Source organism: Engystomops pustulosus, chromosome 5 (assembly GCF_040894005.1).
Source record: "Engystomops pustulosus chromosome 5, aEngPut4.maternal, whole genome shotgun sequence".
In the NCBI taxonomy this organism is placed as follows: domain Eukaryota; kingdom Metazoa; phylum Chordata; class Amphibia; order Anura; family Leptodactylidae; genus Engystomops; species Engystomops pustulosus.
The window spans coordinates 146,155,445-146,177,395 of record NC_092415.1 but is presented as its reverse complement, the minus strand read 5'-3'; the positions used below and the strand labels follow the sequence as shown (position 1 = coordinate 146,177,395).

The window sequence follows — 21,951 nt, the reverse complement described above, 5'->3', positions numbered from 1 at the left end:
CTCCTCCGATATGCGCTGAAAAACAGACCTGAGGGTGCTTTGGCTATCAACAAGAGAATCTTCTTCCCCCGTCTCTTGTGACGAGCACAAAGCTTCCGACTTCATGCTGACCAGAAAGTTTTTCAACAGGCCAAGCAGCGGGATGGTGAGGCTGATGATGGCGGCATCGCCACTGACCATCTGTGTTGACTCCTCAAAGTTACTCAGCACCTGATAGATATCAGACATCCACGTCCACTCCTCATTGTAGACTTGAGGAAGCTGACTGACCTGACTACCAGTTCTGGTGGAAGTTGACATCTGGCAGTCTACAATCGCTCTGCGCTGCTGGTAAACTCTGGATAACATGGTTAATGTTGAATTCCACCTCGTGAGCACGTCGCACAATAGTCGGGGAGCGGGCAGTTGGAGGCGGCGCTGCGCTGCCCTGAGAGTGGCAGCATCTGTACTGGACTTCCTGAAATGCGCACAGATGCGGCGCACCTTCGTGAGCAAATCAGACAGATTGGGGTATGTCTTGAGGAACTGCTGAACTATGAGATTTAACACATGGGCCAGGCATGGCACAGTTGTATGTCACTCTGCCAAATCAGTACCCTATGCTGTACTGAAGAGACCCAACCAGATTAAAACACTGCTGTCTACAGTTGAGAATCTCTTCCTTCTAGAACATACTGGTTTGGTTTAATCCTGCATCATGTCATAAGGTTTTCAGAAGGTCATGCTTGATGTCAAGGGAGCTGCCTTACCAGGTAGCTAAACGAGGCAATGTTTTCCTTATCCCATCCTGGAAAACCTATCTGCATATATTCTGCAATGGCTTCAATCCCAAATCAACTCACTAGGGTTTCTGAAAGTCATTCATGATAATAAGAAAGGGCAGCCTTACATGGTAGCAAAAGGGGCATGCTTTTTCTTGTCCCATGATCAAAAAAATGTGCATATTTCAATGAATCCCCTTGTGGGGCATCAATGTCTCTGAACCCCTGAATGGTGACCTTAATTGGCAAAGTCTCTGTAAGGAGAACTCTTACTCCCTGACCCATGATGCACAGTACTATGTTTGGTGAAAGCCAAAACAACATATCAGCAAAACTATTCCATATAGACTGTTAAAATCTCCGGTGGATATGTGAGAATTTGGGCTGGGGTTGCAGCCACAAAACCTTGTTCTTACTGTCATTCAATTGACCATGAATGCAAATAGAGCCAACCATTGCAATACTTTACTGAATACATTCATTAACCCTTACTAAATGACGGTTCCAAGTACCCATTATTCACTAACTATCAACCAAGGTTTGTACTTAAATTTATGTGCAATCTACAGACCTTCGATGGCCATTTAGCTCTTATTTGGGCAGTTGCGGAAAAGAGCTGTTGTGGTTGCTCTGCTATGTCACATATGGTACCTATTGACACTGAATTAAAGGAAGGTGTAATAGACTTCTAAGTCTACTTACAGATTACCCATTATTAAGAGCCGAATGGTTACTATACATTTCATATTGTAATTTTTATAATATTGGTATAAAATGTTTAAAGAAAACTAAGATTAGATGAGCTGGTCACTTAGGTCTATTGAAATTAATTACTTGCTAAACAAAAAAATCTGAGTAATTTCAAGGCTGTGTGGTTCTCTGAAGCCATACAAGAATGTGTCAAAGATGTCATGAAAAGAGTTTTTAGTTGTTTTGCAACTGTATCTTCATACTTTTCCTATAAATGAAACATTTGAACCATGTCTGTACGATCACATGATCCTCCATCCACAGCCATTTTATGGACAGGGATGTCTGGCTGATGAGGTAAAAGACATGGGGCTTCGCTTTACATAACAAGAAAGTGGAGCAGGACTTATAATAGATGTATATTGCTAAATTACTTAACCCCTAGGCCAGTGATGGCGAACCTTTTAGCGACCGAGTGCCCAAACTGCAAACCCATATCCCCTTCATTTATCGTGAGGTGCCAACCAAAATTAGAGCAGTATGTTATTGCTCCATGTTCTTCAACAACATTCAATCTTACTGGCCTCCTGAGGACACCAACACAGTAGAAAGAAGGAGGGAAAATTTGCATGATTTTAGCTTCTTTCCAGTGTCCCTCTCTACACAGAAAATCATGGGGCCAGCAGGAGGTCCCTCATAGATAATTAGGCCCTGTCTACACATTCTCCCTCTTCCTACAGTCCCAAGTAGCCAAGTAAGTTACTTTAAAACATCACTAAAAGCAGCATCTTTTAAGTTGCTTGGAACTATAGGAAAATTCTTGTCCTGTCTGGTGTGCTGGAGCGATGGTCCGGGTTCCCACAGAAAGAGCTTGGAGTGCCATAGGTTCGCCACCACTGCCCTAGGCGCACCTGGACGTTATAGTACTAGATATAGTACTAGATACTTAGCGCACCAGGACACACTATAACGTCCTGCTTCTGGCACCGGCTCATGAACAGAGCCGGTACCAGAAGCAGCGCGCTGTAACACCCGTGATCGGAACCGGCTCTGATCGCGGGTGTTAACCCCTTACACGCCGTGGTCATGCATGACCGCGGCATGTAAGGGTGTTTCTGCTCTGGATCGGATCGGATCCTCTTCTGGGCAGCCCCGAAGTCTGCCTAGTGCTCCGGAGCTGCCCGATCTCTGAGGCAGTCAGATCCCTTCCGGGTCTGACTGTAAACTGTCTGAGCATGCGCCTGCATGCTCAGACAGTTCACACTGCTCTACAATAAAATAGTATTGTAGAGCAGTGTATTGGACTTGAACCAGCGATCAGAGCATCGCTGGTTCAAGTTCAACTATGTATAAGTAAAAAGAAGTGAAAAACACAAAAGTTAACACATTAGAATAAATAAAAAATAAATACATTAAAATATAAGCCCATAAAATGTCACTTTCCCATAAAAAAACGTAATAAACTATAAAAAACGCAAACACACAAAAAACCGCCACATATTTGGTATTGCCGCGTCCGTAACAATCTATATAATAAAACGGAATCATTACTGGATCTGAACGGTAAACGCCAGGGGAAAAACCGCAAAAAAAGTTCAGAAAAAAGAAAAAATTTAAATTAATACCTTTAAAAAATGATTTAAAAAAGTTACGCACTCTAAAATGAGACCACTAAAAAGAACAACTCTTCTCGCAAAAAACAAGCCCCTAACCAGATTTGTCAGCCGAAAAATAAAAAAGTTATGCATATGAAAATATGGTGATGCTAAAATGAACAAAATTTTCTCCAAATTAATTTTTTATTCAGTAAAATTGAATAAAATACACAAAAACCCCACATATTTGGTATCGCTACGTCCGTGACAATCTGCATAATAAAACAGAATCAATATTTGACCCGCAAAGTGAACCTCGTAAAAAAACAACTTCAAAAAACTCTCTGAAAAAAAGATGATTTTTAATTAATACCCTCAAAAAAATGCTCTAAAAAGTTATTTTAAAAAGTTACGCACTTTAAAATAAGACCACTAAAAAGAACAATCCTTCTCGCAAAAATAAGCCCTTAACCAGATTTGTAAGCTAAAAAATAAAAAAGTTATGCATATGAAAGTCGGTGATGCTAAAATTAACATTTTTGACAAATTACTTTCTATTCAGTAACAATGGGGAAAAAAAAATTAAAAACCCTATATAAATGAGGTCTTTTCGTAATCGTGGTGACCCATAGAATAAAAATAATATACTATTTTTACGGTATGGTAAACTTTGTGGAGCCATTTTTCATTTAATCCATTACAAATGTTTAATTTTCCACCCAAAATGAATGTATTGTCAAAAAATATTACAATTTGTAGACTGCACCTCCATTTTGTTTTAACCCCCATAAAACACCTAAAAGGTTAACAAACTTCTTAAAAGTGGTTTTTCATATGTTGAGGTGTGTAGTTTCCATAATGTGGTAATTTACGAGTCTAGCTATTATTAGGCCTCTCAGTGTCAATTAACCCCATAGCGCAATAAGACGTACCCTTACGTCTTGCTGTGCATGGGGGAGTATGAAGAGGGCTCACGGGCTGAGCCCTCTTCATACTCACCGGGCATTTGCTTCATAATGAAGCAAATGCCCGTCGCTAACACCCGCGATCAATGCTTGCACTGATCACGGGTGTTAACCCTTTGATCGCCGCCAGCAAAGCTGCCGGCGGCGTGTGGGCGCCGCCATCTTGGCTCCGATCGTCACTCCCCGTGACGTCACCTGGGAGCGGCGATCCGTTGTCATGACAGAGGCTGTCATGATCGAGGCTATCTATTACAATGTGCGATGGTATGTAAAATCCCCATATACTGCCATACTGTAGTATGGCAGTGTATGGTAGGATCAATCAGACAACCTAGGGTTAAAGTACCCTAGGGAGTCTGAAAAATAGTAAAAAAAAAATTATATTAAAAAAACCATAAAAATTTAAATCACCCCCTTTCCCTAGAACTGATATAAATATAAATAAACAGTAAAAATCCTAAACACATTAGGTATCGCCGCGTCCGAAAATGCCCGATCTATCAAAATATAATAACCGTTTTTCACTGCGTTTTACCCCGTAGCGGAAAATAGCACCCGAAGTCGCAAATTGTATTTTTAGCCATTTTGAAAAATAGAAAAAATTCTATAAAAAGTGATCAAAAGGTTGTTTTGACCCCCATAAACACCTAAAAGGTTAACAAACTTCTTAAAAGTGGTTTTTCATACGTTGAGGTGTGTAGTTTCCATAATGTGGTAATTTACGAGTCTAGCTATTATTTAGGCCTCTCAGTGTCAATTAACCCCATAGCGCAATAAGACGTACCCTTACGTCTTGCTGCGCATGGGGGAGTATGAAGAGGGCTCACGGGCTGAGCCCTCTTCATACTCACCGGGCATTTGCTTCATAATGAAGCAAATGCCCGTCGCTAACACCCACGATCAGTGCTTGCACCGATCGCGGGTGTCAACCCTTTGATCGCCGCCGGCAAAGCTGCCGGCGGCAGTAAAGAGCCGGCGGCGCGTGGGCGCCGCCATCTTGGGGGAGCGGCAATCCGTTGTCATGACAGCCTCGGATCACACAAAGATCCGAGGCTGTCATGATCGAGGCTATCTATTACAATGTGCGATGGTGTGCAAAATCCCCATATACTGCCATTCTGTAGTATGGCAGTGTATGGTAGGATCAATCAGACAACCTAGGGTTAAAGTACCCTAGGGAGTCTGAAAAATAGTAAAAAAAAAAAAATATATAAAAAAAAACATAAAAATTTAAATCTACCCCTTTCCCTAGAACTGATATAAATATAAATAAACAGTAAAAATCCTAAACAAATTAGGTATCGCCGCGTCCGAAAATGCCCAATCTATCAAAATATAATAACCGTTTTTCACTGCGTTTTACCCCGTAGCGGAAAATAGTGCCCGAATTCGCAAATTGTATTTTTTAGCCATTTTGAAAAATAGAAAAAAATCGATAAAAAGTGATCAAAAGGTTGCACAGTCCTAAAAATAAAAGCGTTGAAAACGTCATCAGAAGTCACAAAAAATGACACCACCTACAGCTCTGTACACTAAAGTATGAAAAAGTTATTAGCGCAAGAACACTGTAAAATGAAGATTTTTTTTTCTGTACAGGAGGTTTTAATTTTTGTAAATGTATGAAAACATTATAAAACCTATACAAATTTGGTATCCCTGTGATCGTATTGACCCATTGAATGAAGTAGACATGTCATTTGGGGCGCACAGTGAAAGGTGTAAAAACCAAGCCCATAAGAAATGGCGCAAATGTGTTTTTTCATCATTTTCACTGCATTTAGAATTTTTTTCCCGCTTCCCAGTACACGGCATGGAATATTTAATACCATCACTACGAAGTGCAATTTGTTACGCAGAAAATAAGATATCACACAGCTTTGTACATGGAAAAATAAAAAAGTTATAGATTTTTGAAGGTGGGGAGTGAAAAATAAAAACCCAAAAACGAAAAAGGGCCTGGTCCTTAAGGGGTTAAAAGTTAAGGAGGTCCATCTAAATACTAGTTTTACTGATTTTCCCCAAAATTTTAAGAATGGCACCCAAATTCTAAGCCTCATAACATTCTAGTAAAATATGTGGAATCTTAAAAAAACATTCCAACATAAAGCAGACATTTGGGAAATATAAGTTATAATTTATTTGGGTGCTATGACTATCTGTATCAAAAGAAGAGAATTTAGAACTTTGAAACTAAAGAATTTTTCCAAATTTTTGCCAAATTTTGTTTTTTTTCATAACTAAACACAAAAGATATCATCCAAATTTTTGAACTAATTTGAAGTACAATGTGTCACGAGAAAACAATCTCAAAATCCCCTGGATATCTTATATCGTTCCAAAGCTATAACCACTTATAGTGACACAGGGCAGATTTGAAAAATGGGACCGCGTCTTAAAGGCCAAAAGAGGCTGAGTCGTGTAGGGGTTAATATCCTAGCCCCCACACTTATACAAACATTACAAAAACAAGGTAAAGTGGCCAACTCCTTTAATGTGTTGGTACAAAGCCAGAAAGAGTACAGAATGTAGGTCTAAAATATCTTTATTTCAGTTGCGCATTTATGATTTATTTACCATGTATACTCCATACATAAATGTTGGTTATTAATATGTAGCCTCAAAACATATGACAAGGTGATTAAATACAGATTTTGATAGGAGATTTGTTATTAAAATAATGTTTATATGTTGCCATCATATTCATAGACATTGTATGAGAAGTAAAATAACCAATAATCATGGGCATAACAATAGAGGTCGAAGGGTGTGCAACTTCCACCCGGCCCAAAAAAGGCGCAAATCTGCTGGGAGGCAGATACGGGCCCAAAAGAAGGGATAGACAATAAATTATCAGTCAGTATCAGTTTTGTAACTGATAGAGAAGAAATGTCATGTGTTGAGAAGTCCAGAGGTAGAAGGTTGGAGTTGCTAGGACTGAATTATACAGTAAATTATGATATCTAGCACGTCTATGGCTGCCTAGACGTGCAGTAATTTTTTGGTGCTATATAGTAATGTGCAATATATTCCCAGCCGGGAATGTATTCAGTGTATTTATTACTACAATATTTCTAGTATTGTACAGGTATGTGGTAATTGGTGAGTGTATATATATATATACATATATATATATATATATATATATTTGTATGTGCTGCGTATATATAGTGTGTGTATATATGTGTGTTATACATATCTAATGTATTTGTGCATGATTGGGCCAGCAGAAAGGGTTTAGGTATGTGGACCCCGATTCCAAGTTCCCACTGGGGCCTTGTTATGCCACTGACAGCCCTGATTGTAATACCTTGCAAACCATAAGGAAGAAAGAGCACTTGCTTTGTCTCAAATACTAACAATAAACTACAGTTACAACACTTTTATAACAATGCCAGCTAGTTTTCCGTTGAATAATAATTAGTGACACCATGGATAATGTTAATGGTGCTCTCTTATTAAGTTAGGGACACATGGGTCAGAATCAATGAGGAATATCTGCAGCAGACATTCTGCAGTTACTCCAAACATGGCAAACCCCATTCAGAAAGTGATGGTTTCTGCCACAGTTTTGAGTTGCAACTTTGCTGCAGCCAGTGGGTGAAGCTCAAATTTTGCATTGTAAAGGTTCAAATAGAATAAATAGGCTACATTTTCTGCTTATTTTTTCAGAATGTGAATGGGATTTGTATAAATACCATACAAAATGCTGCTAAAGTAAGTCACTCCAGGTTAGGTGTAGATAATTGTGCTGTGACTAACCTGGAGCAACCTGCTGTGTACACAAGAATTTTTGCTGACGTAACTCTATGCTACAATGATCAAAACAATGTGGTTTTGCTACCCATATTAGAATAAATTTAAGGTACCACCAGGGGTCAGATAAACGCCTATACAAGTGCCAAAGCTGCTTCTAAAAGCAATTTTACACCGTGGGAAAGGTCTCATGCATATTAATTCATGCAAAAGGTCTCATGCATACTGCTGTGATAGGTGCTCAGCTACACTGCACAGCAATACATCATGTGCAGCGCTGAAGGCAGTGCAATGTCTTTTGGCAGGCCATATGTCACTGTAAGGGGCGGAGCCTCTCAAAGAAGGGGTGTGGCTTTCCAAATTACAAGGCAATGTACAATATAGATAGAAGTAATGTTTATTTACATGTGTGTATATGGAGGAGATAGGATGTGCAGTTCAGGGAACAGGAGTAATGTGCAGGAGAGGACTGGATGTTTCGAGGATTGAGGTCAGAGAAGAAACAATTCTCCTTACTAAGAGTTTGCCATTAGAGGTCAACTTTGTAGGTGTACAGAGACTTAGAATCAATTCATGCTTCACTGGGGATTCTGGGAAATAAGAATGTAATTCCATTTTCCAACGTATAAGAAAATGATGCTTCAAAGCCACCTTAAAGGCATTCTCCTAACCACTGAGCATGACTTTTTCTAGAAGTGTAGCGACATAATCCAGGATAATAGCCCTAACTGTGGAAAGTGCTGTTTTGATGTTTTGCTGTCTGCATGTTTTTTTTTCTGGTGGAGCAAGCATAAACTAACGTGTGACAAAGGTAGCCCTTACTTTCTTCTATTTAATTGCAAGGATGGCCTCTTATCCAGCTAAACCAATTACATACACTGTGCTGATGAAATGCAAAACATTGGCCCACATTTATGAAAACTAGTGCAGTCTGTACTATGTGCTGTTTGCCTGCGGTGTGTGTAGAGTGCGCCAGATTCATCAAAATGGTGCAAGGTCTTCATTATTCTCGTGTCCCCTGCACTGCACTTTAAGTTTGCACCATTTATTTGTGGTGTACTTTGTTCAACCTACAGAATTGTGGCACACGTCAGTAATAAATTTGGCGCAAACTCTAACTGAGCACTAACAAGTCCCTTAAGATGCACTCCAAATGTATTATATTTGTCAGTTTTTCACTGACATTCAGCTTCTCTGGTAGGGACTAATAGGCTTCCATTCTCTGAACACCCAGCAATAGTATGGGCAGCCGTGTTGGAGGCAGAAAGAACTCCTTCCATGTGCCTGTTTTCTTAGCTGCTGCAATCATAATTGATCACGGCAGTTAGAGGGTTAAACTCACTTGCACAGAGATTTCTCCATTCATGGGAGATCCAGCCTGTGTGATACAGACAACCTACCTCTGCTGATCACAACAACTACCAGTGTACCCATGCAAAACATGCATTTTCATCCTGGGGTCAATCTGTCCCCTAACAAACATGCCTTGCCGTGGGATATTAACAGGTTAAGATATAATTATTGAAAAAGAAAAAAATTCACTACCATTCTATTAATATCAAAATTTTAAATGTGTCATTTTAAGATCTGCTAAGTTCACATTGCATTATGGTCTAACCCTGAGGTTGAAAGAGTGGTAAAAATTAAAGTTTCCTAGTTTTCCAAAGGAAATTATTGCTTATAAATGACATTGGATTTAGGTTTCTCTCTTTCTCACAGTCGATATGAGCATTGCTATTTTTACATACATCTGATAAATTTAAATGGTTCCTGTTAAATCTGTTACAAGCATAGTTCTGCTTTATCAGCCAATCTTCTCAGCAGTTCTTTTATATAGCCTTGGTACTAAAATGAGATTACCTACGCTGAACAGATCTGCAGCTGGGTTTGTCTTTATTTAATTCATCTGAACTTTGGTCTGCAACTTAACAAAAAAGACTCCCCTGGGATGAACGGTAAAGAAAAACTGATGCTGTGTACAATAACTGAGCAATATGGAAAGCAGCAAACATTGACAAAGCAGATATATGATACAAGGCAGAAACAGGTTACCCCAACTCTACTGTATCATAGATAATGTATTCTGATACAATGGGGCACATGTATTGAACGTTTGGATTGCCGTTTTCTTTATCTTTTGTAACTTTTCATGGCTCATTTGAGACTTTTTTTGTGCCTAAGTCTCCCTTCAAAGTTCGCCATTGTCTAGTTTTCTGCAATGTTCCCTGTGTTATCATCTGAATCTAGATTTGAAAGTTGAGACTTTTTTAAGAAGGCGCAAATGTTGGTGCAAATCTACGGCTGCCCCTGACCAGGTGTAGGAATTAGCTTAGATCTGATTGCGACTTTTTGTGACTTTTGTTTTAAAAAGTTGCAAATTCACTAAACAATAAACACCTGAATAAGGAAAAAACCCTAAGATACACCTGACCAGCAAAATAATCCAGAGAAAAACAAACAAACAGACAAAGCCAAACTTATGATACATGTGCCCCAATGTGTCTTCACGCCATATACAGATATGGGGGGATATTTATCAGGAACTCTGCTCACCGCCAGTGGCTATTGCTAGCTTTTGCGATTATTTTCCCCAATCCGCCACCTTCACGCCAGTGGGGCGTGAAGGGGAGTGAAGGGGGGGGGGCGTCGGGAGTGGGCCGGCGCGGGGACGACGTGAAAAGTCGCCGGCTGCGTCTTTTCCTACGCCAGGCCCTGCCTGGCGTAGGATGAACGCTGCGCAGCTGGCAGCCTGATACATGAAGAGGCAGAGCGCCAGCGTATGATAAATATCCCCCATGCTGTTTGTTTGATGTAGCAAAATTGTCATGGAATCCAGTATTGCAGTTCCTGCTCTATGTTGTGATGTGTATGGCATTTGACCTCTGCAGATAATCTGTGTGTTTTAACCTAAGGAATTAGTATTCTCAGTGGGAAAACTATCATTAATTAGACATTTCCCTCCACATCAATGTCTTACTTTCAAGAAGCCTAATGATATGACAAACTGTACACGTTCTCACATGTCCAGCCACTATAATAAATTTGGTTCAATTTATGACTGGTGCATTTTTAGCATATGATGTAACATCTTAAGCCCTGTACCTTTCTAGAGGAGCCATGCCTCCTTATGCAAAGTCCATAATGGTCTTTGGTCTTGACTTTGAATTTTAGCAAAGCTTCAGGACACATTTGCCATAATTAGTACTAAAAACATATAAGGCAGTCCCCGGGTTATGTTCAAGATAGGTTCTAGAGGTTTGTTCTTAAGTTGAATTTGTATGTAAGTCAGAACTGTATATTTTAGAATTGTAACCCCAGACAAAATTTTTTTGGTCTCTGTGACAACTGGATTCTAAAAATGTTGGATTGTCATAAGAACCAGGATTAACAATAAAGCTTAATTGCAGATACATTTAATAACTGTTTATTGTAGCCTAGGGCTAAAGTACAGTAAATTACTAACATCCAGCTGTCCGTTTGTACCTAGGGGTTGTATGTAAGTCGGGTGTTCTTACGTAGGGGACCGACTGTACAAGGCACAGGAAATATATTATCAAATTGATTTTAAATGTTTTAAAAATTATAGTGAATCAAATTTGGCAAATGTAGAGTTTTTTTAGGTATACTTTATGCAAATAGGAGGTGGTGTCAACATTATCAGTAGTGAATGTAGCAATGGTGTTTTATACAGAGGTATGCTTTGACAATTTAGGGGACAAGGAATTACATATGTGGGTCAAACACTCAAAAAATCATATGTAACTACCATGATAGGAGAATGTGCAAAAAGATGAAAATGTGTGTTTTCCAAAACTTGATTATGATATAAATCAACACATAAAAACCAGAACAATTAAAACACATGTAGAAAGTGCACAAGGGTCTGCGGACCGGACTATCGTCAAATCCTACATAGTAGGAAATGAAATATACAAATAAGTATTTTATTCTTTTGATATGACTTTTTGTTGACTGCTTGATCTAGTAATTGTTTAATATTTTTCTGTAAATCTGTAACAGATTGATGTTTATTCTCTTATTATATTGGTGACCAGACAATATATTCATAGTTTTATTTCAATATGCATATGTCATAATATGCATATTACAAAGGTCCGTGTCCTGGGCTTTATGCATGGTACCAGAGGCAGCATCAACCGGGAGCCATTTTTCAACAATGTGGCTCTGCACATGCACTATGCTTCAGAGTTGTTCGTCAGCTCACTGAGTGGAGATTCAGCTGTAAACGCTCACAGCACAGCAAAAGCTACTTTGAGGGATTGCGCACAGGACCAGAGGAACGTCCTGTGGACAGGACAGACAGCAAGGAGAGGAAGAAAGAAGATGGAGAAGAGGCTGACAGATCACCAATCAAGAATGGAAAAAAAAACTGGAAAATTCCTAATAAAGGCAAGTTAGAAAAATGTTGATAATCATGGCCCCTCCCATGCTTAATTTTTATATTGAAGAGACCAACCCCTTTAAGGGCTTTTACATATATACATTTCATTTTAATCCCAATTCTACTGATAATTAGATGACTGTGGCAAAGAAATTTCCTACAGAACAGGAAATATCACATGTATTGACCAAAAGTGAAAACAGTAAGATTTTGTTTCCACTAAAAATATTAACATGTAAATTTTAAAAACACCTAATGCATTTTTTAAAAAGTGTGCTTCTAGCTGACTTCTAGTGGTCAAGATGCACACAAATGTTATTGCTTTAACATCCATCTTGTAACACTACCATCACGTCAAGTAATATATTTCATTATTGACACACTGGTGGTTTTAGTCATATTGTTTTATTATTATAATACAATTTTTTTTTTCTTAATATTTCTATAAAAGGTACCTGTCAGGCACATCTATTCCCCCAAACTGAAAGTCCTGCCTCATTTAATAAAGTAAGTTGCTCCCCCACATTGCATTGTAATTCCGTGAATCCTGAGCGGAGCTATGTCAGCCTGCAGCACCCCCTTCCTCCTCTGTACCTCCCGAATATGTCATTCATACCCCTATCTGTGCTGCAGCTTAACTGGAGGCGTGTAGGGACATGCAGGGGGTGTGTTTACAAGAGGACAGAGGAGGCAGTGTGTGTTGCATACTGTCCCAGTACAAATAGGGAACACCGGGCTGACTCTATTCACAGGATCACAATGCAAAGTGTGTGTGTGTGTGTGTGTGTGTGTGGGGGGGGGGGTTATATTAAATTTCACAGGAGCCGCTGACTCATTTCAATATCATCATGCAGAGCAACTCACTAAAGTAAATTTGCTAGGACTTTCGGTTTGGGGGGGATAGATGTGCCTGACAGGTTCCCTTTAAATTCTAATTTTTGGTCTGGCATCTCTCCTGTAGTGCCTCCAGCAGGAATTGAGAGCTAGACTTTAAATGTGTGTTGTTATTGAAATCAATTGGCTACTGTGATATTACAACAGTTATGGCCACCAATATAACACTGGCAAATGAGTGTTATTTTTTTATAGTCTACTTAGACTTTTATGATATTTCCATTCTGTTATTAATCATAAGGTAAAACTTTTCCAATTGATTTCTGCATGTGAAATGTGGAATTTACTAGAAACCTAAACTTCCATAGATTAGCTTTTGTTAACTTTTAAAATTATGAACCAACTAAAAAAGTAAGTTGAAACCCAAAAAACAACTCACATTAACACCATTTTATAGCTATTATTTTACAGTTACAAAGTTGGTTTTGGAGACTGAATATATATTCTGTTCTAACATTATTTTAATGATATATTGTTTTAGTATTAAACAAAACTGAAATCCTACAAAAGAATCCTGGATTCCTTTTATTTTACAGAATATAAAACTGTCTGCCTTTTCTATTATGAGGTTCATTGTTTAAAAATTCCAAGATGACCAATCCAGATACCTCTTTTACATCCTTCTATAAACTAATCAAACCATAAAATCGTTACTACACGTAAAAACAAAAAATGTAAATACTGTTTGATGGGAGCGAAACCATTTCCTCTACATTCCAGTAATGTAAAACCACTGTTTAAGGTAGAAAATCATTTTTCAATCTCAGGAAACAGCCCTAGTAGCTGCCAAAAGTCCGCACATATAACAGCAACTATTTGCTAACGTTGAACACCTGCAGTTTTATAGAAGGCCTCACAGGACAGCTGAAAATAAGTGTATTCCAGTCTACTGATACAGCAGCCAATCAGAACTACAAAAGATATCATAGACATAATCTGTTTAAGGCTACATTCATACAGATGTGTGCCTGCCGTACCACAGCACGGCGGGCACACATCGCCACCGGGGAGAGGAGCTCCCTCCCCCCCCCCCCTCTCCATAGCAATGTATGTCCGCGGCACCGTTTTATAAGAGAAAGATAGGACATGTCCTATCCTTCTCCCGACTACGGAACGGTATGGTTCCACACGTGTTCTTCACCGGACCGTTCCCGTGCGGCGCCAGGCGCCCATTGCCGTATATGAGTCCCCTACATGTGTGTTTGAGTGTAGTCTTACATCTTTTTTAATTCAAATTATTTGTCATGTTAACCAAAAACTCAACTTCAAGGTATAGGCAATCACAGCATTCGAATCCAAACAGCGTCCACGGATTATACCCACAACATTGTGCTGCCAAGGGCCACTCCATGGTAAGCAGGGCTTTCCATATCCATGGTTTATCATCCATTTTTACTAGGATGTCGAACTCGAATTATTGTGATGACTTGCAATGTGTTCACCTTATAACTATTAATGTTGTGCGAGGCGGGGGAGGAGTCTTGCTCACACCCCCCCCCCCAGATCACATGATCGGAGATACGGTTCGCAACACCTCTTATATTAACAGATGAGCTGGATAGTTATTTAAAGAATTAATATAAAACAAAACAACATCAATATCATAAAAATGCATTAACAGTAGCCGCATAGATCGCAAATGGTGCACTGGGGACATGCTGAGAATAGACAAATACATGCATGTCACTAAAACATAATAACATGTAGAAAAGTCACATAAAAATGAAACATGAAAAAGGTGTTCTATATCATGGAGCCACATAAATGGAGTCTTAAAAAAGAGGTGTGGAAGGACAGAAAACAATGAATAATAAACAAATGAATAATTCAGCCACGTGACAAAACCTGGCATAATATAGTCCTATAGGGGCAATTGAAGAGATCGCAAGGGAGAACCAAGGTCGTTAAGTACAAAAATCTAACTATACACCTATAAACAAGGATTGATGCCTAAGGATCCAAATGAATGTACAATACTTCCAATGCTCCAAATATCCGAGACTCCACTATGTGGTGCAATGATACAATTATATAACAAATGAATACCATATTATTATTGCAAAAAACTATAAATTTTACAGTATATAGAATATAAAGATATCCGTGTCAGCTGGATAAGATCCTCATAAAGTGCAATACTTCTTAATATGTAAGGATAAGATCATGCCTCTTATTCAGACCCTGCGGTACCCTGCTCTCCATTAACAAAAATCCCAAAAGTTTCTCGGTTGAGAAGTTTTCTTTTAATGTCGCCACCTCTAATTGGACGTGTAACCTTTTCAATGCCCATCCACACAAAGTGACCGGTCGATTTGTTGTGTACTTCCCTAAAATGTTTGGAGGCTGCAGAGTTAAAAATCGTGTCAATTGGGATGTCAGACAGATGACGCCTGATTGTGACTTTGAGAGGCCCTGTAGTGTGTCCTATATATTGTTACTTGCATTCCCCGCACTTGATCATATAGATTCAGAGCCGGATTAAAGGGGGAGGCGCACGGGGCGGGCGCCCCGGGGCCTCCACCACTTCGCCCCCTAAAATGGGCCCCAACCAAGTGTGGCGATTCGGACGGTCCCATTGCCCGCAATCGCCCACTCGGTGCTCCGATATTCATCCCGCTTGCCGCGCGGTAGCGGCAGCTGCCAGTACATGTGTGTCTATGGCAGCTGCCATAAAACACAGCGCACGGGATGTCGGCTTCGCTGTGCGGGCGTCGCGGAGTGTGACGTCACACTCCGCGCCACCTGCAGGAGGAAGCAGATTTCCCGTTTTATGGCGGCTGCTGTAGACAAACATGTACTGGAGCCATCCCGAAAGAGGAGCAGAAGGTCGCCGCGCATCGTGGGAACGGGAGGTGAGTACAGATTAATTATTTTACTGGGGACTTGTTATGAATTATGGGGCGCTGTATTTATAACTGTTGGGCTGTATATTCATGGGGGGGTTGTATATTCATGGGGGGCTGCTGTATATTATTGGGGGGCTGCTGTATATTATTGGGGGGCTGTATGTATGACTGGGGGGCTGTTTATTCATGGGGGGATGCTGTATATTATTGGGGGTTTATGTATAACTGGGGGGTCCCTATATTCATGGGGGGCTGTAGGTATACTGGGTGGCTGTAATTATAAATGTGGGGGCTTTATATATCACCAGAGGGCTGTATAAATAACAGCAGGCTATATATATATAACTGGAGGGCTGCATATAAAACTGGGGGACTGTATATATTAATTACTGAGGGATGTATGTTTATGAATTACTCTGGGTTGTATCTATTAATTACTGGGGGCTTTATATCTAATACTGGGGGATGTATATATTATTACAAGGGACTGTATATCTTTTAATTACTGGGGGAATGTATACAATAATTACTATGCAATGTACATTTATATATTACTGGGGGCTGTAGACATCTATGTCAAATTGTGCGATCATGGACCCATTTACATTTTTGTGCATGATGCCTAAGGGGGAAACCTGTCTTACATGGATTACTGACTAAGGGGGGACCCTACCTATTCTATGGATGCTAAATGTGTACCCTGCCTGGGCTACATTCTGTAGAGGGGCCCCCACCAGGTTTTCCGCCCAGGGGCCCCCACCAATCTTAATCTGGCCCTGTATAGATTGCATTATGGGTGTTGCAATGAAGGTAAGATTTAATGGAATAACTGATATTGGTGGAACAAGAAACAAAATTTTCTCACACTGAAATAAATAAACATGCTCTGCATATTTAAAACATCCTACAGTACTGAGCTAAGTATGATTGGGGCTTAGACTACTAAAAAGGCTAGGTGATAACACACGACCTAAAGTAGGGGCTTTTCTAGCCACACATCTGATCCCTTCATCCAAAACTTTAGAGAAAGATCGATCTTGTAACAAAATAGGAGTGTATTTGTGAAGTATCCCACTTTGTTATGTCTGTTTTGTTTTTATCCATCAGCAATGCGTGTTGCTCCATATCCTTGGTTTTACCATCTGCCTTTTCCACAACAAATATACCATATCCTCTTTGATATAACCTATCCTTAACCCTTTAACGACTTGGCCTTTTTTAGTTTTTTCACTTCCATTTTTCACACCCCACCTTCAAAAATCTATAACTTTTTTATTTTTCCACATAAAGAGCTCTGTTATGGCTTATTTTCTGCGTAACAAATTGCACTTCGTAGTGACGGTATTTAATATTCCATGGCGCGTACTGGGAAGCGGGAAAAAAATTCCAAATGCAGTGAAAATGGTGAAAAAACACATTTGCGACGTTTTCTTGTGGGCTTGGATTTCACAGCTTTCACTCTGCGTCCCAAATGACATGTCTACTTTATTCTTTGGGTTGCTACGATCATAGGGATACCACATTTGTACAGGTTTTATAATGTTTTCATACATTTAAAAAAATTAAAACCTCCTGTACAAAAATTTTTTTTTTGATTTTGCCATCTTCTGGCGCTAATAACTTTTTCATACTTTGGTGTACGAAGCTGTGGGTGGTGTCATTTTTTGCGACTTTTGATGGCGTTTTCATTGCTATCATTGTTAGGACTGTGCTACCTGTTGATCACTTTTTATTAATTTTTTTATATTTTCCAAAATGGCAAAAAAATGTCATTTTTGACTTTGGACGCTATTTTCCGTTACGGGGTTAAACGCAGTGAAAAACCGTTATAATATTTTGATAGATCGGACATTTTCGGACGCGGTGATACCTAATGTGTTTATAATTTTTACTGTCTATTAATATTAATATCAGTTCTAGGGAAAGGGGGGTGATTTGAATTTTTAGATTTTTTTAATATAATTTTTTTTTTTTTAAACTTTTTTTTACTTTTACTTTAACTATTTTTCAGACTCCCTAGGGTACTTTAACCCTAGGTTGTCTGATCGATCCTACCATATACTGCCATACTGCAATATGGCAGTATATGGGGATTTTACTCCTCATTCATTACAATGTGCTGATAGCACATTGTAATGAATAGGTTAAAACGAGACAGCTTCGGGCCTTCGTGAGGCCCGATGCTGTCATGGCAACGGATCACCGCTCCCCGTGACGTCATCGGGGAGCGGAGATCCGCGCCAAGATGGCGGCGCCCATGCGGCGCCATCTTTTTGAAGCCTCCGGCAGCGTTGCCGGAGGCGATCGCGGTGAAAGCAATATGCAGCAAAGACTTACCGGCTATGGAGAGGGCTCGGCCCGCGAGCCCTCTCCATGCACCGGGACCCGGCGCGCGCCGTTCTAGTACTAGTCGGGAAGGGGTTAAGTGTGACCTAGTCGTACTAGTCGGGAAGGGGTTAAGTGTGACCTTTTCTCAGTTGAAATCAATATTATCTGAACAGTTTCTCCTTAGTCTCACAAATTCACTGAATGGTATGTTATTGATTACATGAGGAGGATGGCACGAAGATGCCAACAAAGGGGCATTCCTTGCCATCTCCTTTCTGTAAGGAATACTTATAGCCCTGTCTTTATCTCCAATCAGTGTGACATCCAAAAATGAAATTGAATCACCTCCAAAAAAGGAAGTGAATTTCAAATTTATGGAATTATCGTTGCGGTATTCAACATAATCACAAAAAGAAGATTCAGAATCCCTCTAAACCCACACCACCAGGTTGTCTATGTAACGGCCAAACAACACTATAGACGCCTGGTGTGTGTTGGAAGGTGAAAAGATGGCAAGTTCTTCCCATTGGGACATGTATATATTTGCAAGGGAGGGGGAAAATTTGGCCCACATTTTTTTTAAATTTATTCTTTTAACGCAGTACTAAATATACTAAATCTTGGTGTCTGCGCAAAAAATGTAGCCCCAAATCATGGGGGATGGACGAATACGTCACAAGACGTATCCAACTGTAGTCGTTATGCCACTCAAAATCCTTCATGATTCTTAACAAATGTTTCATGTCCTGTAAAAACAAAGGGAGTTACCCTAGTAAAGTGCTATAAGAAATGGTCAAGCCACCCCCCCCCCCCCCCCCGGGTGGAAAAGTATTTTTATGGACCTTGTGGAGTGAGTGAAAGACTGGTGTGACTGGATCCTCAAATATTCTCTCATTTTCTCTGACAATATTCCCATAGAAACCACCTCATTTAATATTTTAAATAGACAGTTTTGAACCAAAGTTGTAGGGTAGGAGTCTAAACAACAATATTTATCCCTATCGCCCAACAAGTATAACTGCTGTACATTGTTAGCGACTAAGTAAGCAATAAAGAGACTGCAGCACTAGTTCAGCCAGGTTCAGGGGGGCTTCTTGTGTTGGGCACCAACCAATCTACTACCAATAACCTGTACTAAGGATAGGTCTACAGACGTTTATCCTCAGAAAACCACTTTAATAGATGTGTGTGTGTATTTTAAAGGCAAAATATACTCAAGCTTAACCAACCTTTCCCACCTTGCTTTCCCACCAGAATGGCACTATATAATACATAACTGATACATAACTGATTAATAAACTATCGCTTTTACTTTCCCGGAGACAAGATGGATGAAAGAAAAACTAAAAATTGAAGAGAAAATATTGTAATTTTATCTGATTCTTAAACAAGCACTGATCTTTATACACCTGATGCAGCACATAAATCCACTCACTCAACTAGAAGTCACAGCTATTAAATGAAAACAACCACTTAGAAGATAAAAAAAACAAACTATAGACTCACCTGTACTTCTCTTCATTTTGATTCCGCCGCTGGTGTTCTTTAACTTTGACACGCCGTAATCACCTAAAAAAAGAATTATAATTAGCATGCCGGAATGCAGAGACAAAATGCCCGGCGCTCCGGACTGCTAATTATGCACGCCTGCGCCACCTTCCTCTCCCATTCTGAGAGCATGGGAGAGGGAGGTGATGTCACACGAGAGGTAGGAATTCACGCATCTCAAGATGTCCTCTCCCCACATGGAAGAGAGAGATAGCAAGCATAATTAGCAGCACAGAGAGTCAGATATCTCGTCCCCTTGCTCCAGACTGCTAATTATAAGTCTTAATTTCTAGGTGATCCCGGCGTGTCAACATTAGGGAAGAACTGTTGGGATCGGGATGAAGAGGAGCGCCGGTGAGTATGTCTGGTTTGGTTTTTGATATACTAAGTATTTTTGTTTTTTCTTTAAGAACTGATAGCCCTAATGTCCACAGGCAATTACTAATGCAGGCTTCCTACTCAAGAAGTGTAATGACACTACTTTTAAACAAAACACACCTCAGTTCACTTTTGAATATGGAATTATTTTGACATCTTGTTGGATCATGGAGTTTTTTCTAATCTTGGATGCTAAATCAATAACATGTTGTTATACCAAATCCCATACATATATAATGTAACTTCCTATTCATCTTTTACAACTGCATTTTATTGGTTGTGAATAAATGCCCAAGACACAAGGTTTACATCATTCCAATTTAAATTTGTCCTTTTGCCAGAACATTTGAAATAAAAATGTGCCATAGTGACCCTTTATGCTTAATAGTTTGGGTTAGATGGTCTTTTTAATAGTAATTAATGTGAGAAGATATTTCTTTCATATTATCCATCACATCTGATCTTGCTATACAGACATATTTAAATTTGAATTTTATTTAAAGTGCTCAGGGACCAAACAATGTGTTAGTTTTTTTTTTTAATATAAAAGGCTATTCTTTTATGAAAAAGAAAAAAAGAATCATTTACAGCAAAAATGATATTGGGTTTAAAATATTAGTTCTGAGATTAAAGGCTTCCGAAAATAACAGTGCACAAAGTAGGTATCAATCATGCATTGAAAAAGGAAAATCTTTCAATAAATTCATCTCTCTTTATAACATTGTTCTCTGAATATAGTTTACTGTATATAATCAAGTATAAGCCAAGATTTTCAGCATAATTTATGTGCTGAAAAAGCCACGTTCAGCTTATACTACGGTATATAAAAAATAAACGTAGTGCTCACCCTCCCGTGCTCTCCCCAGATGTCCTCTTCTCCCTGCGGCACGTCTTTGGCTTCCCGGCCGTTTCAGCAAACGCGCGTCTATGCGATCTGCTGGCACAGAACTATGACGCGGCAGGTCATCGTCTGCTGACGATAGCACCAAAGGTGCACTACACCTACATTTATTTTTTTTTAAGGGGGCTCTATGCTGGAAGGTTAATCTATGGAGGTACTCTCCTGGAGGGTTAATCTATGGGGTCACTCTGCTGAACATTTTATTGATGAGTAGCGGCAGTATATGCTTGGGTCAGCTTATACTCGAGTATATACGGTATGTGGAGAGCAGTACAGTTGCCAATACAACCAAACAAAATTAGAATGGGAATCTTTAACATATATTGCAAGGATAATCTTCAGGGTATGGAAATAACTAGAATATAGGTAGCTTTTCAACTTTTCTTAGCTTTGCGGTGAGCCCTTTATATCTAAAAGCCAACCAACAAAAGTTAAATATATATTTGGAAAAAATAAAAAGGCACTAAAATGTTAAATGATTTAATGAAATAAATCACAGCCCAACAAAATTACCAAACCGAATGTATCAAGCTTTATAAAATTTACACATTTTGCTTGTGTGTAATGCCTTCTTTGAAATATTGTAATGAATATTACAAAATATACTGGGGCACATTTACTTACCCGTCCTGTTGACGCTGCCAATCTGCATTGTCCGACTAGGATTCGGAGCTGCCGCGATTCACTAAGATCGTGTGTCCAATTTCCTGCATGTGTCGCTTCCCCGCTGAGGTCCGCCGGAGTTCACCTTCTTCCTCCTGGTGCATGTAAGTGCTGATCTTGCGACACAATTTAATTTTTAAATTCCGTGGTTTCTCCGAATCAGTCGGGTTGTCCGGTGGCCACGCCCCCGATTTGTGTCGCATGAAAGCCGGCGTCGATGCGCCACA

The 21,951-nt window shown here is 39.6% G+C and overlaps 1 protein-coding gene and 1 long non-coding RNA gene across 3 annotated transcripts in view; one reads left to right on the top strand and one right to left on the bottom strand.

Annotated features, from left to right (window-relative positions):
* SUGCT (succinyl-CoA:glutarate-CoA transferase) overlaps nucleotides 1-21,951 on the bottom strand; it is a 570,063-nt gene that overhangs the window by 205,994 nt on the left and 342,118 nt on the right. The gene's annotated exons all lie outside the window — the stretch shown is intronic.
* Nucleotides 1-21,951, top strand: part of LOC140133308 (uncharacterized) — a 116,137-nt gene that overhangs the window by 91,838 nt on the left and 2,348 nt on the right. The window contains exon 2 of the long non-coding RNA XR_011855864.1: nucleotides 20,076-20,136. This is a non-coding gene — a long non-coding RNA (uncharacterized lncRNA). The remainder of the gene's footprint in view (nucleotides 1-20,075; nucleotides 20,137-21,951) is intronic.